The 16482-nt window shown below is 37.1% G+C and overlaps 1 protein-coding gene across 5 annotated transcripts in view; it reads left to right on the top strand.

Moving 5' to 3' along the window:
* Nucleotides 1-16482, top strand: part of LOC145246580 (stAR-related lipid transfer protein 3-like) — a 261902-nt gene that overhangs the window by 158495 nt on the left and 86925 nt on the right. The window lies entirely within an intron of this gene.

Genomic DNA, 16482 nt, shown 5'->3' on the forward strand with positions numbered 1-16482 from the left:
ATAAAGAGGTGTTGAGAGACCATGTAGATAGTGACCTTAGTATTTAGAGAGTAGTTTCTTGTGATGGTGTCACACACTCACCCAAAACCCAACCAATATTTATTAAATAGAGAAATAGTCAACCACCTCAGCAGGAATAACCTTCTTAGTGACACACAATATGGTTTCCGCTCTGCAAGATCTACCGCAGATGTGCTGACGGTTATATCCCACAGGATTAGTGAATCTCTTGACAAAGGCTTCCTTTCTAGGGCAATTGCTCTCGACATATCAAAGGCCTTCGACAAGGTATGGCATAAGGGTCTACTTCACAAGATTTCCAGCTACGGTATAACTGGAAATGTTTTCTCAATCATTAAATCATTTCTCTCCGATAGGCTCATAAGAGTAGTGGTAGATGGACAAAAATCGGAGGCCTGCAATATAAATGCTGGAGTCCCTCAGGGGTCAATCCTGGGCCCAACTCTCTTCCTGATCTACATCAATGACCTCCCTAAACACATACTTAAATCATTCGTTGACATCTATGCTGATGACACGACCATCTACGGCAACACATCAAAGGCTGTAAATGACAAAGTTCTCTTTGATTCTTTCTCCTCTGATCTCGAGCGCGTGGTTCAGTGGGGGAAGAGGTGGCTGGTTACCTTTAATGCATCCAAAACCAAACTGCTATCCTTACATCATCAACGCTCTGATCCCCATCTGGCATCAATTGTGATGGATGGCACTCGTCTGGGTGAGGCCCCGTGTTTTGACAAGCTTCTGGGTTTGACCTTTACTCCTGATCTGAAATGGAACACGTACATCAAGTCTGTTGCCATGGTCGCTGGAAAGATGGTGGGGTCCTTCTACCGCTCCAGAAGATATCTCACTACGGATGCAATTCTCTATCTATATAAAAGCCAAGTACGTCCAAGGATGGAATACTGTTGCCATATCTGGGCAGGAGCTGCTAAAAACAGCCTATCCTGCCTTGACAGAGTACAAAATAGACTTCGTGGCTTAGTGGGGGATGCCCTTTTCTCTACCCTGCAACCTCTCTCCCACAGAAGAGACGTTGCGAGCCTGTCCTTGTTTTATCGTTATTTCCATGGCAGATGCTCGTCTGAACTCCAATCTCTGGTCCCCCCTCGCCAATCTTTCACGAAAAACACCCGTCTAGCTGAATCCACTGTGAAAAATTTCCCCCACTCTATATCTGTGCCATAATCAAAACGCAGATTCCATGAACAAAGCTTCTTTCTTAGAACTGCACGCCTGTGGAACTCTGTTCCGTCTGCCTGCTTCCCTCCGGACTACAACTTGGATGTCTTCAAGTCTAACGTTAACAAATTCCTAATGAACCGCCCCCTTAAGTAAACATTTCAGCAAATCTCCTCACTAACGTAATGTACTTGCAATAACCCTTATCCCTGAGTGGCTTCCGGGCCTTGATAAGTGGTGATCACTGTGTAAAAAAAAAAAAAAAAAAAAAAAAAAAACAATATTTACGTTTTGGTCAATGTAACCTCCAACCTTCTTCAGGTGTATCTTGTAAAACTCGGGAATGTTTCTGTCAAACTCTGTCCAAATTCCCAAGTTCTACAAGATACAGCTGAAGAAGGTCGGAAGTTACATCGAAAATCACACTCAAGATGAGAACAATAGTTTGATGAACTCAAATAACCAATCCTCATCTCAAAAATTCAGAAAAGACTCTTGTCTGATAAAATTCAAAATTGAGGTCTGACCTCTTTCTGGTGTGGACTTTAAAGCGAGTGTACATGTTTTATTTACTCCTACACTTTAATCTGGTTTTCATGACATTTATGGTCAGATATCTTATTTATCGATCAAAACTATTGTTCGCGACTAGTTATTCAACCATAGTCTTTTTAGCAATTTCATCATGACCCCTTTTTTTTTTTTTTTTTTTTTTTTTTTTTTAAATGGATGCAAAGTTTTGTTTTTTACAAGTGCATTCTTTATGATGTGTTGATTCCTGGCAACACATGCATTTCGATTGTGTTTGAAACATTTCTGTAGAATTCTATTTTGATAATTGCACCACTTTTATGTGTCATGTTTTATTATGTCCCTGTTATGTTCGTCTCTGACAAACTTTCTCTGTAAGAAAAAAAAAAGAAGATATATGCATATATAAGTAAATGCAGCCGTCTCTTTATTGTTAATGTTTTGTTTTGTTTTTTTGTTGTTTTTTTTTTTCAATATTGATGCTTTATTGATGTTGTATCATTTATTTCCAACTTTGATACATTCTCAACAAAACATTAAATATAGCAACCGCCAGCTTGGAGAATCTACTTCAACAAAAAAAAAAAAAAAAAATTATTTCCATTCTTTTATAATGTTTATTTGTATGGAAAACAAGATTATAGAACAAATAAGTGTGTATGTGTATACATGTTTATGTGCTTATATGTATATGTATGTGCTACATGTGTAGGTGCGTGTTTGTGCATACATGTATGTGTGTATGTGCATACATGTGTGTATCTATTTGCATACATGTGTATTTATCTACATGTGTGTGTATGTGCATACATGTGTATATACATACATGTGTATGTATTTGTGTACATGTGTATGTGCACACCAGCTACTCCCCCCCCCCGTAGCACATACATGTGCACATGTGTGTATGGTTGTAGTACATAAAGTGTTTGCACTATCATCTAGGGATGTGCATGTATACGTAAACCTGGATAGCAGTTCTTTTCGATTATCATACAGAGATGGAGGCATTTTTTGTTTTTTTTTACACAGTGATCACCACTTATCAAGGCCCGGAAGCAACTCAGGGATAAGGGTTATTGCAAGTACATTACGTTAGTGTGGAGATTTGATGAAGTGTTTACTTAAGGGGGCGGTTCATTAGGAATTTGTTAACATTGGACTTGAAGACATCCAAGTTGTAGTCCGGAGTTCCACAGGCGTGCAGTTCTAAAAAAGAAGATATGTTCATGGAATCCGTGTTTAGATTTAGGCACAGATATAGAGTGGGGGAAATTTTTCACCGTGGATTCAGCTAGACGGGTGTTTTTCGTGAAAGATTGGCGAGGGGGGACCAGAGATTGGAGTTCAGACGAGCACCTGCCATGAAAATAACGATAAAACAAGGATAGGCTCGCAACGTCTCTTCTGTGGGAGAGAGGTTGCAGGGTAGAGAAAAGGGCATCCCCCACTAAGCCACGAAGTCTATTTTGTACTCTGTCAAGGCATGATAGGCTGTTTTTGGCCACTCCTGCCCAGATATGGCAACAGTATTCCATCCTTGGACGTACTTGGCTTTTATATAGATAGAGAATTGCATCAGTAGTGAGATATCTTCTGGAGCGGTAGAAGGATCCCACCATCTTTCCAGCGACCTTGGCAACAGACTTGATGTACGTGTTCCATTTCAGATCAGGAGTAAAGGTCAAACCCAGAAGCTTTTCAAAACATGGGGCCTCACCCAGATGAGAGACATCCATCACAATTGATGCCAGCTGGGGATCAGAGCGTTGATGATGTAAGGATAGGAGTTTGGTTTTGGATGCGTTAAAGGTAACCAGCCACATCTTCCCCCACTGAACCACGCGCTCGAGATCAGAGGAGAGAGAATCAGAGAGAACTTTGTCATTTACAGCCTCTGTGTTGGTGATTCCTTTTTTTCAGTTGACTGGCTGGTTGCACGCAAGACTAATCTCGTGTAAGGTTTTAACCTGGCTCAAAATTATCCAGGCTCCAAGCAGTAATGTCGTCTTTGATACGATTCCAACAAAGAAATGAAAGCGTCACAGAAGTTGTTTCGTGTTTGGTTTTGCATGCAATCGTTTTGGTAAGCATACAAAAACTATCAAATCGTTTTGGTAAGCATACAAAAACTATCAAATCGTTCAATGGTAATTATAGTTTGTCATGTGTTGCGGCAAGTTTTCTTACTTTGCCAGGTCAGCGGTGACCTTCCACAAATAGTTCAGGACATGCTTGATGGCTCCATCAGATAACTCAACACGTCTGTACCACTGCAGTCTTCTTTCTCTAACTATGTACTCAAATGTCCACAATACTAACTCTAGTTGTTTGGAAATGGTCAATCTTATACACTCATCTCTGACGTTGCAGATTCTTCTAATTATGGCCGTTGCATTGAAGTCTATGTACTCAAATATCGGTAATTTGTACGGGGTGTGTTTTTGATGGAATGGCCTCCACCCTCACAACTGTGACTACTGGCAGAGATTAGCTTAGGCATTTATGAGGAAAAGCAAACTCATTTTTAAAAATAATTTTTTCACAAACAAACACCATTATGCTCAATATTGATGGTCTGGGTGATGAAGATAAGAAATTTGAAAAGATGTGAAACAAGTGGAAGTTTTTTTTTTTTCGTTCCAATTAAAGGGGGGGGGTAAACAAAGTGAAGATAAACAAAGGTAGAAACCGGAAAAGGAAGTGTACAATGGGATTAAGTAGGAACTGGGAAAACGAAATGGAGAAAAAGGGAGTTCGATTGAGGAAGAGAGATGACAGAATTTGCAAACAATGGCGGACGATGGACGATGAATATAAGCTCAGATTCAGAAAGCAAGAGATGGAAGTTATCCGAAGACATTAGTGACATGACCGTTACCAAATGCACCCTCTCCCATGTCCAGCCAGTCACTTATAAACAATCCCTGTATTTGTGTTGTTGTCTATATAAATATGTATTTATATAACATTTTGGTATGGATTATGGCGTTGTGCTCCAGCGACTGACAACACTAGAATCTCGACATGGCCAAAAAGATGAACAACAACAGCGCATATTAAAATCCACGGCACGTGTTTGTGATAAGGTTGTCAGTTGGATTCTTGTGAATTCTAACTATATTGGTAGCGTATGTGCATGTTTTTGAAGTTGCTAGCATGAAAGCACATTTTTAAAATGAACTTTGTTCAAAAGCTGAAGCTTGACTTCCCACACTTCTTGGTCGTCGGGAGAGCATGAAAGTGTAGTGTTTTGTTCTCAGTCAGAGGAGGAGTATCCTTTTTCAACTCAGACTATTTATATTTTTGTCCCCTTTTCACTCTTGTTGCATAAAAAAGATGACCTTGTGTCTAACGTTACTCACAGTGCAAGTAAATAAGCATTTCAACTTGCATTTAGAAGTCAGAAAAAGGAAAACCAAACAAAAAACCTTCTTGCGTTTAACATTACTAAATCATAACTGTAAATATTACGTCCAACTGTAAAGTTCTATTGGGAGACAGCTACTATACAATACGACACAATGCAGTGTGTAAATATTTCCACTGGACAATCATTAAAAAGTTAAATGTCAATGTAGTAGTAAGTCCTTCTACTGTACACTCTTTAACCCTTATCCTTGAGTGGCCTCTTGGCCGTGATAATGTAGTGATGCCTGTGTAAAAAAAAAAAAAAAAAAAGTCTTGGGAACATGCAAGGTACCTAAATAAGTTTCCAGACTTTTTTTGTGCAGGCATTTAAAATTGTCGTAGACTCTTGAAAATTCAGTGTATTATTCCTATACATCTTATAAGATGGCTGATCAATTTTTAGGATTTCAGGTTCAAATGAACAGTTACAGCAGGAATTGGAATACATCTTCCTAAAGCCTGATTGTCACAGCTGGTGAATTATAAAAATGCAACCTGGACGTCAGGACACTTTAGAAGAACAATATGCCATAAAATTCTGTTTTAAACTTGGAAAAAATGCCACAGAAACGTATGTAATGCTTCCGACTGCTTTTAGACCATCTTGTCAGAATCAAGTATCAGTTTTTGAGTGGAACAAGAGATTCAAGGAAGGCAGGAAGTCTGTGGGAGGAGTAAGGAAGTCAGAACACCAGAGTTGATTGGCCAAATAAAGAATTTAATAGATAAGGACTGTCGTGTGTCTATAGAGACAATAAGTGCAAAGTTTGATGTCAGTGTGGGAACTGTACACACAATTATTCGCAAGGAACTGAAGATGCAGAAGATTTGCATGAAGTTTGTCCCAAGAGTGCTCAGAGAAGATCAAACTATTTGATCAAGATGGCATCAAGATAGTTCCTCACCTTCCCTATAGTTCAGACCTTGCTTCCTGTGATTTTTGGTTATTCCCTAAGCTCAGGGAAAACTTTACAGGCTGCCGTTATGAAACAATTGAGATGAGCATCATTGACACGTTCACACAAGAGAACTTTCATGGGGCTGTCCAGAAGGTGTTGGAATGGTACAACAAGTGCATTGCAGCCAGAGGAGATTACTTTGAAGGGTGCTAGAGTTTCATATGTGTACTATCAATAAAAGTGCTCATACGAAAAAAAGTCTGGAAACTTATTAGAAGCACCCCGTATATCAGAAAGAACAGTTGAAAATAAGTCATAACCATCCACTATGACTATGCAATTCTTACAACTTCATACCGAAAACGGAGCTATTAAACTTGACATAGTGATATGAAACAAGGAAGAGAAAGTTGGTTAAAGTTTGTGTCCGCAATAATTCTGGGTTGAACACAACTGAGAGGGAAGAGATAACAAAATTTTAAAAAGGTTTTATGCACAACATGAAAAAAACTGGAATCTTGTGAAGATTTCCATCATTCCAGTAACTATACAAGTAATTAGACTCTGAGGGGGGGGGGGTTCAAAGACTACCTTGCAAATATACCCGGTGAATCAAGTGCAAGAGAGATACAAACAATTGCACTTAAAGGGACAGTTAGAATCTTAAAAAGATCTCTTGGTTGTAATGTATGATATAGCGGGTAAATGTTTGGCATCTGATAGGATGCCCCATCCCCAGCTAGAACAAAATGATTAAAAAAAAAAATAAAAGAATCGCTAATGTTTCACCAGTGGTGCTGCTGGTGCTCTCTCCTTTTTCCCCCAGAGGCGTGTGTGTGTGTGTGACTTTAAAAGATATTTGTACTACTACTTCTGTTGACTGATTTCCATTTCTGATATTCCCGATAGTCAAGAAAGCCATTGGAACCAAGGAAGAGCCATATAGCCTCCCCTCCCCCCATACCCACCCACAATGTTATTCTCTTCTACTCTACCTGTTATACGACAATTTTGGTCTTACGTTCGTCCCACGTGAGAAGGGGAAATTATTTCTGAGTCTCTCTCTCTCTCTCTCTCTCTCTCTCTCTCTCTCTCTCTCTCTCTCTCTCTCTCTCTCTCTCTCTCTCTCATTCATTCTTGGAGAAGATCTAATCAAGTGGACAAACCTAAAGGTTGTCAGCCCCCATCCCACTCAAAATTGTTTTGGGGGTGCCGGACAACCGATGTCCGCCTCTCTCGTCGATGCCTTTATTTACATCTAGGCAGTTATGATTCAACGGCAAAAATCAGGTAAATCTACTCCGTGTTTTTGTTTTGATTTTCGCGTCTCTTTCTTACCTGAATAATAAGAGCGCGTATCTGTCTCCCCTCCAAAAAAAAAAAAAAACTCATCCAGATTTTTCGCCATGAAATTTTTTTTTAACGTATTTGTAGTACAAGAAAATGGAAATTAGTTTTTTGTTGTTGTTGTTGTTTGTTAAATGAAATTTTACACCGAAAAAAAAAACTAAATTGCAGAAAAATCTTTGATGTACGTACCCGTCACAGAACGAAGATGTCATATTCTAAAAATCATATTAATTGGTCAAGTAAGTACTTTAATTTTTAACTAAAGAAATCAAAGGTACTTATGCACTTTTGTTACCGCACTGAAATAACATTATTTATAAAACCATTCTTAACATGGGGAGGGTGTTTTCTATTGAATTTAACTTGAAAATACTATTTTTAAAATAAAAAAAATAGCGCGGTAACAAAGGTGCATAAGCACTAAATCAAATTTTATAAGTAAGACTATCGCGTCGCCATCTTGAATAAAAAACAAGGACAGATAAGTCCACAATAATTCAAACTTGCTAGATCAGCCTTGTAATGCTACCGATTTCACATTAATCGCTTTAAATCGTTTAAGAATGTTTGTTTTTTTGTGTTTATTTGTTTGTTTGTTTTTTAAATAAAACTGACTAATCAATTTACGCGATTTTTGGAATATGACATTTCTGTTCCGTGACGGGTATGTATATAAGATTTTTTATTTTATTTATTTATTTTTAATTAGGTGTGATTCTAAATAAGAAAATGGAAATTGCTTATTATTTAAATTTTATCATTGAATGAATTTTATATTTAAAAAAAGAAAAGTGTACTTATCCGGTATTAGTTGGGTGACTTTATTTTTGTTCTTTTTCGTGTTTTCGTTGTTTTGTTGATGTTTTTTTTTTGTTTTGTTTTTTTTTGTTTTTTGTAGAATTTTAAAAGTTAAAATTATTTATTGCATTATATTTTAGGCATCAATGTATCAATTGAATCAAATTGTTCAAAAACTATAATTTTGTGAAGGCAATATTTTTTGCTTGAAATTTCTGTTTATATAATTATCGAATGTAAATAGTTTCTTACGATTTCAATCTTTTATTTTTATTTTTAACATAAAGATTGAAATGGCTGGTTTGTTTACGAAGAAACCGAGATGCATTATGGTTAATTAAATTTCGTAATTGCATTTTAATCATTATCATCAATAGAGTAATAATAATATAAATTATTATTAATAGAGTAAAGGTGTAGGTCACGTAGAGGCGATAAACACGTACACATGATATGTGATTACACAATATAATACCATAAAACAACAAAGGAATCTAATTAAATATAAGGAAATATTAAAATAAATAAAGCCAGCTTTCTTGTCTTTTGTTTATCGGTAACGAATCAGCTGAAATACGTTTCTGTTGGAATTGATATTTTTGTAGATGACCGCTTGTTGACGCACCTGTTTACGTTTTGTGTAGCGTACGTTTTCATGTCTGACACAACGGCATGATTTTAAAGCCTTTGTTCATTGCACGCTTAGTGTGTGTGTGTGTGTGTGTGTGTGTGTGTGTGTGTGTTCTAAATTATTTCTTCATGGTCAAATATTGATTTAATTTTTACGTGTGTTCTTGAGTCCTGAGTTTATGGAATTAACACCCACATATATATTCCTTTAATTCGTCTCTCTCTCTCTCTCTCTCTCTCTCTCTCTCTCTCTCTCTCTCTCTCTCTCTCTCTATCTCTCTCATTTTTAAACTTTATTAACTAACTTTTTTTTTTTTTTTTTTTGAAGAAAAATTATTTTAACCCGTATATGATCATTATTTGCCCTCTCCCCTAGAGGACAGTTAGACAAAGGTCGGTTTTTAATGTGGGGAAAATTCAGTATATTCTGGATTAGGACAAATATTTTTTTTTTTTTTAGTTGCCTCAGTTTATAAAAATTTCTCCTCTTTCTGAGCGCATCTATTTTTATTTAGTTTATTTAGTTTAGTTTACTGCAATTTTAAGAATAATAAAACATTTTTGGTGAAATTGCACGGGGGAGGGGGGCGGCACACGGAGACGGTCACTGCATTAGTGCACTGGTTGTCCAACCTGCAAAGGGTGTTTATTCCAAAAGCCATTCTTAACATGGAGAGATGGGAAGGGTGTTATTTCGAAAGGCATTTTCTTATTTTCAACCTCCCCGTAATCAACCGTTTCGGCAGGTCCCCCAGTGCGTTTTCACCACATTTTTTAACTAAAATTATTTTTATAACACTTAACGGAAAATTATTGAAGTTTTTTTTTTTGCTAGAAAGTCCCGGCGTTGGCCGGGGTTGAATGAGGAAGCCTATACCCTTTTAAGCAATATTGAATTTTCTTGCTAGCACACCTCTATTTCGAATTCGTGGCTGTGGGTCGCCACCAGTATTCTACCTCCTCTGCACCAAATGGTCATGAAAAAAAAAGTAGATAAAATCTTCAGCGGGTAAAATTTTATAATTAAAATTTATAAAAAATCGTTGGAATGATTTTTTATAAATAAAGATTAGGTATCAAGTAAAAATATAATTATTATGACTTGATAACTGAAATCCATCACATAATTTGAATAAACAAACTGTTTATTGATGATATCCCATTCGGAATGGGGACATGTGAGCAAGAAAATTCAATATCGCCTCTTTTTCATATATATTTTAATGTTTATTATTTTTACATTTTATAATATTACATTTTGAAGCAAGGCTCAAAGATGATGGTTGGGAGATTTTGTGAATAAATGACATTGAAATACATGTCGGTCAATTTATAATCTCTTTGAGGTACACCTGGCGTTCACCGAAAATCAACGAGGGCTCTTGTGCATATCTGCTTAAAATCTTGCACCACTTATTAAAATTTCTATTCCTTATTCATCGTTTCTATAATTTTCATGTTATAAAGTAAAATGTTGTTTCCTAAGCCAGACCTCACGATAAAGGAAATATACTCATCCAGGTAGCACGGGTAGTTTCCGAATTTATATTATGGTCTATTTCCAAAATCATAGAAGAAACAGACATCAAGGAACTGAACATTTATTTATTTATTATACTAAATGTGAGTTAATAAGCATTTATTTATGTTTTTTTTTAAATAACCCTAAATACATACTAAAATATAGTTTAGTTCTTGGATTGAGTTTTAAAAAAAATTTTTTTTCATTGTTCTAATTAACCAGAATTTATAATTAACTGAACGAATCGTTTATCTCTCGCCTCCTCTCTCTCTCTCTCTCTCTTTCTCTCTCTCTCTCTCTCTCTCTCTCTCTTGTCCTTTGTGTAGAATCAACCTTTCATCAATATTATTGTCTTTGTAAACATCCAGCGAAAGAATGTTCAAGATGCGATTGTCTGCATAATTCCCAGCGTACTGCCTTCCTCACTTGATCGTATCTATTCTTTTTAGACTTATTTGCTTCATTCACTTATTATGTAGTTTATCATTTCGTCTCTTTGTCTACAGAGTCTGCATTTCCTGCTTTCTTGTGTATTCTCAATCTTTGTTGCTTTGATGTGGTTGGTTCTAATCATGTAATCTTGTGCGGCTCTTATTAGGATTCAATTTCTCTATGATACTATTCAAGCCTCTATGAAGAGTTTTTTCCCATGTGAAGCCAAAATTATTTTCAGCCAGCCCTCACAAGTTCAGACCTTGGCATGTGGTCATATCCGTAGCCAATAAGTTAAGCTTTCAAAATCATCTCGGGTTTATCGAGTTCTAGCCTATAATGCATGAGACAATTTTTTTTTTTTTATTCAAATTTAGATCACACATTATTTTATCACCCATGTCAAATTTTAAAATTTCCCAAAAAAGTTCATTTTTCATGGGTTATATGCCAGGAAAATGCAAAAAAAAAAACAAAAAAGAAAAAAACAAAGTATGTGTAAAATGATGCTGATGCCGAGTAATCATTAACTCTTCCATTCATTTCTTTCATTTCATAATTTTGGGGGATTTCGATAAATTCCTCTGATATTTTCCCTTATAGGGTTGAAGAGAAATCCCCAAAGTACAAAATAGAGGAATGGACGCCCTGGGAAATTCCCTTAGTGCTACTAAGTCATATTTTTCATCATATCCATTATATTTAGTTTTTATAGGTTCAGGAGAGAGCTAACATATTCAAATTAATCATGAATATAATCGCTTATTACTTAAATTTTAACCTCTTCATTTTAGATTAGCAAAATGCCATTCAAAAAAGAAAACCAAGCTTAGAAGGGTAGACCAAGTGGAGAGGGTGGCTACAACAAAAGAAGAGAAAGCTGAACACCATCCAGCCAAGATGCGTGAGAGTCATTTTAAAGCTCCTCAACCACCATCTCTAACCCCAGAACAACCTTCCAGTCATGCTGATCGTGCATCCAAATGTAGCAAGACTACGTTCAAGGAACTAACATCCTCAAAACCAAGAAGAAGCAGGCATGACGCCAAACACACAATGAAAGAGAACATCAAAAACAATAACAACATCGTTGCACAAAACCAGTCTCCACAACTCATGCCAAAGTTGCAAAAACCCTTTCGGGAGAACAGATAGAGAACACTGAAGATGTTGATTCCAGTCCTTATGCGGGTTCAAATTCATCACCTGATGATTCTGCTGTTGAAGATGCTAGTGACGGAGATGCTTTGGTTGCCCCAAATGAACAGAACTACGACACTGACCACAGTACCGAGCTAGGCAGTCAAGATTTGAATGATTTAAGCATTGAAAATTGGTCAATAATTCTTGTCTTTTTGAAATGAAGAAGCAAAATATTTTAAAGTTCAATTTAGGCTTCTAGTGAGATACAAGTTGAAAGGGTGAAGCTATTATCATGTTCGGGAAACCCGTCTCCAATTCAGAGATATTACACCACACTTTGAAAAAGCTATCATTTCTCCAAAACTAGGCCATTTTTTGTATTTTAGACAGTTTTTTTTTTTTAATTCCCCATTAAATTTTGACCCAGAAAAATGGTATGACAAGGTATATAATCCTACTTTCAAAAATGACCTAAATTGGCCCGGATGGGAAAAGAGTCTTCATCGAGATTTTCTTTTTGTAGCCATATTCAAGTGTTTTCGTTAGTTTCATCTTTTGTCATTCTTATGAATCGTCTGAGTAGTTGTTTTTCTTATTTTTCTTTTCTTCTCTTTTGCCTCTCTGCTTTCTGTCTTGTTTGTTTTTTCAGTGTCTTTTGGTGTTCTACATTATGTATTTTTCTAATTCTTTTTTTTTTTTTGTGTCATTTATACAGAAGTCTTCTATACAAACCACTCCTCTTCCTTTGTCTTTCCTTTTCACGTAGTTGGTCAACATCATCCTTTGGGTGTAGAGCATAGTGCACAATCATAAGTTTTCTGACCGAGATGCCTTAGTGCTTAGTCCAACCTATAAACGGTCTGGAGTAACTTACTAGTTATACTGGCCATGTTTATACCTTTTGTCCATATCGAATGTTATTGGGAGATATATTTCATATATTGATTTTCATTTCTTTTTTTTTTTTTTTACTTTGGAATCACCACTTATTAAGTCCTGAAGGCCACTCAAGAGTAAGGGTTAATGAATATAAGGTGGTCGTGTAATAATTGTTAATGGTGTAAATTGGGTAGAATTTCATTATTTATGGGGACGGCTCAACAAGAACTTCTTTACATTGGATTTGAAAGCTACTATGTTGCATTCAACCAGAAAGCAGGCCAGCAGAACAGTGTTTCACAGACGGGCAGTTCTAGGAAAGAAGCTTTATTCATGGAATCTGGGTTTAGATTTAGGCACAGATAGAGAGTTGGGGAAATATATAGTGGTTGTAGCTAGTCGAGTGTTTTTGTGAAAGTTTGGCGAGGGAGTATCATAGATTGGAGTTCAGTCGAGCACTTGCCATAAAAATAACAAATAGGGCAGGGACAGGCTTGCAACATTTCTTCTGTGGGAAAGAGGTTGCAGAGAAGAGAAAAGGGTATCACCTACTTGGTTTCTTTTTATTTTAAATTTAAAATATTAACAACTCCATTTTATTTCAGTATTTAATTTGTGTATTTCTGTTTTATTAAATGCTAGCTTTTTTTTTTTTTTTTTTCCTCGTACATATGTTTATTTATCTACCGAGTTGATAGCAAAAATTACAAATTATACTCATTTTTAGTTCGTGTGAGGGGAATCTATCACCATACTTTCCCTTAAACACGTCTGTTGGACTTTTATTAAGTACAATACTTAATAGTTTTTTTTTTTTTTTTTTTTTTTTTTTAATGGAGAGTAGAAAACGCATTGTGGATGCGTTATCGGCAGCTCCTGTTACTCTCGCTTCTTCTTATTTGTCCCTCAGTCCTCATTTTTTAAATGAGTGATTTTTCGGACAAAGGGAGAAGAAAAAGCTGTTTTCTAGGTTGGCAGTATTTTTGCGATCAGTTGGCTGAGATGGCGGAAATTTTCTGTTTCTATGTCTATCCTTGTAGCCATGTCACTAGTAAGGGTGCTGGAGGTAAACGTTTTGTCTGGGCTGACGTTATCCGCCTGATAGTCAGGGACCCGAACCTTGGATTAACCACTAAGGAGGCTGTCCTATCAGTAGGTGCAAAGTACTGGGGCTGCTGTATTGCCATTTGGTGAATGGATTCTGGACCATGCAGTAGCTTCTGGTGGGGCCTCTCGATGCCATACTAGTGGGTAATTGTTACGGCTTTACCTTATCATTAGCTACAAATAAAAAAAAAATTCTTCGTTTCTTTTTCTCTCTTAATTTCCCCTCTCTGTCCTGCTCTAAGTAAATCTGTCGACCTAGTCCACAAATTCCAAAATTTCATCATGACAAGTTTCAAGAAAAAATACACGATTAAACCCGGTTCTCCAACTTCCAACGTAGACCCCTACTACCATGTCTCCTTCTCCAACATCAGGGGTCTTCGTTCTAACCTTCCAGAGGTTGAAACCCAATTACAGGAAACTAAACCAGACCTTTTATTTTTAAGTGAAACTGGCATTGGACAGGCTATTTCCCTAGATGAGTTTGCAATTTCAGGATACTCTAACTTAACTTCTAAATCTGACCCCCAAGATCGCCATGGGCATGGAATATGTGCCTATATTAAAGATAGCTTTCCATGTGGCAGGGACATCTCCAGGGAAGATCCTAACTTACCCTATATGTGCTTCCGGGTTGCTTTAGCTCACACTACTGCATTTATATTTACTCTCTATCGCCCCCACAACAGCGGAGTTACTATCTTTCAAAGCATATCTGAGAAAATTGACCAAGTCCTTTCTACTTATCCTTCAGCTAACATTCACGTATGTGGAGACTTCAATGTTCACAACGTCGAATGGTTGACCCACTCAAACAAGACCGATGATGAGGGGAGGTTCTGTCATGATTTCTCCATTGCCTATGACCTCACTCAGATTGTTCAGGAACCTACTCGTGTGCCCAATAATGACGGCCAGTATGCGAGCCTACTAGACCTTTTTCTCACAACTTGCCCTGAACTATGTTCAGTTTCTGTTCTGTCGCCTCTTGGATCTTCCGACCACTCTGTTGTATCAATTAAGATAAAAATGAAATGTAATAAGTCCCCAGACGTACCTCTTCATCGTACAGTATATCGATACACTAAGGCTGACTGGGATAGCTTCCGTACATTTATATCTGATCTACCTCTGCATTCCATGTTTAAAAAGGATGTGTCCTCTATAGTATTAGACCTAACTGAATGGTTAATTGTAGGTATTGACCATTTCATACCCTCTAAAAAGTTTCAGCAAAAACCTAACAGCCAGCCATGGTTCTCTCCAGAATGTGCTGCTGCCATTGCGCACAGAAATCACTTTTTCCACTGCTTCAAACGTAATAGATGTATGGAAACTAAAGCCGTTTTCAGGACTGCCAGCAACCATTGTAAGAAAGTAATAAGGAACGCAAGAGTGTTGTATGCTCAATCTGTTAAGTCCAAAGTAGCTGAGCAGCGGCTTGGTTCCCACCAGTTTTGGCAAATAGCAAACAGAATCCTGAACAGAAGCGTGTGCTCCATCCCAACTATTATCAATGGACCTGAGGTAATCTCGTCAGCATCAGACAAAGCCAAACTCTTTGTCAAGAACTTTGCAGCTAATTCTACCCTTTGCGACCAAGACCGCCAACCCCCAATATTTCCTCCTGTATCAGAAAACACGCTATCTGATATACGTATATCTGTACGTGATGTTGCGAAGCTAATCAAAAACCTTGATTCGAGTAAAGCAACTGGCCCTGATGGTATTCCAATTATAGTACTCAAAAAACTTCAACCTGAATTAGCGCCCATACTTACAAAACTGTTTAAACGTTGTCTTAAGGAGAATAGTTTCCCATCTCCCTGGAAAATCTCATCAGTATGCCCTGTATTTAAGAATTCAGGTGATCGCTCATCCCCCTCTCAGTACAGGCCAATAAGTCTCCTGTGCGTCATGAGTAAGTTGCTAGAATCTGTGTTAAATACAGAAGTAATCAAACATCTCAACAAAAATAACCTTCTTAGTGACACTCAATATGGTTTCCGTTCTGCTAGATCTACAGCAGATGTCCTTACAGTTATATCGCATAGGATTAGCAAATCTCTCGACGGTGGCAATCTTTCTAGGGCAATTGCTCTTGACATATCTAAGGCCTTTGATAGGGTATGGTATAAAGGTTTACTTCATAAGATCTCTAGCTATGGTATAGCTGGAAAAGTCTTCTCAATTATTAAATCATTTCTTTCTGATAGGTTCATAAGAGTAGTAGTTGAGGGGCAAAAATCAGAAGCTCACAGTATTAATGCCGGTGTCCCTCAGGGATCCATCCTGGGCCCAACTCTTTTCCTGATCTACATTAATGATCTTCCAAATCATATCCTTACATCATTTGTAGACATTTATGCTGACGACACTACCATTTATGGTACCACATCTAAGACAGTAAACGACCAAGTTCTCTCCAATTCTCTCTCCTCTGATCTTAAGCACGTAGTACAATGGGGAAAGGGGTGGCTGGTTACTTTTAATGCATCTAAAACCAAGCTTCTCTCTTTACATCATCAACATTCTAATTCACATTTGTCATCAATTGAAATGAATGGCTCTCGT

This window comes from Euprymna scolopes, chromosome 24 (assembly GCF_053919585.1).
Source record: "Euprymna scolopes isolate OS-2025 chromosome 24, ASM5391958v1, whole genome shotgun sequence".
Lineage (NCBI taxonomy): Eukaryota > Metazoa > Mollusca > Cephalopoda > Sepiida > Sepiolidae > Euprymna > Euprymna scolopes.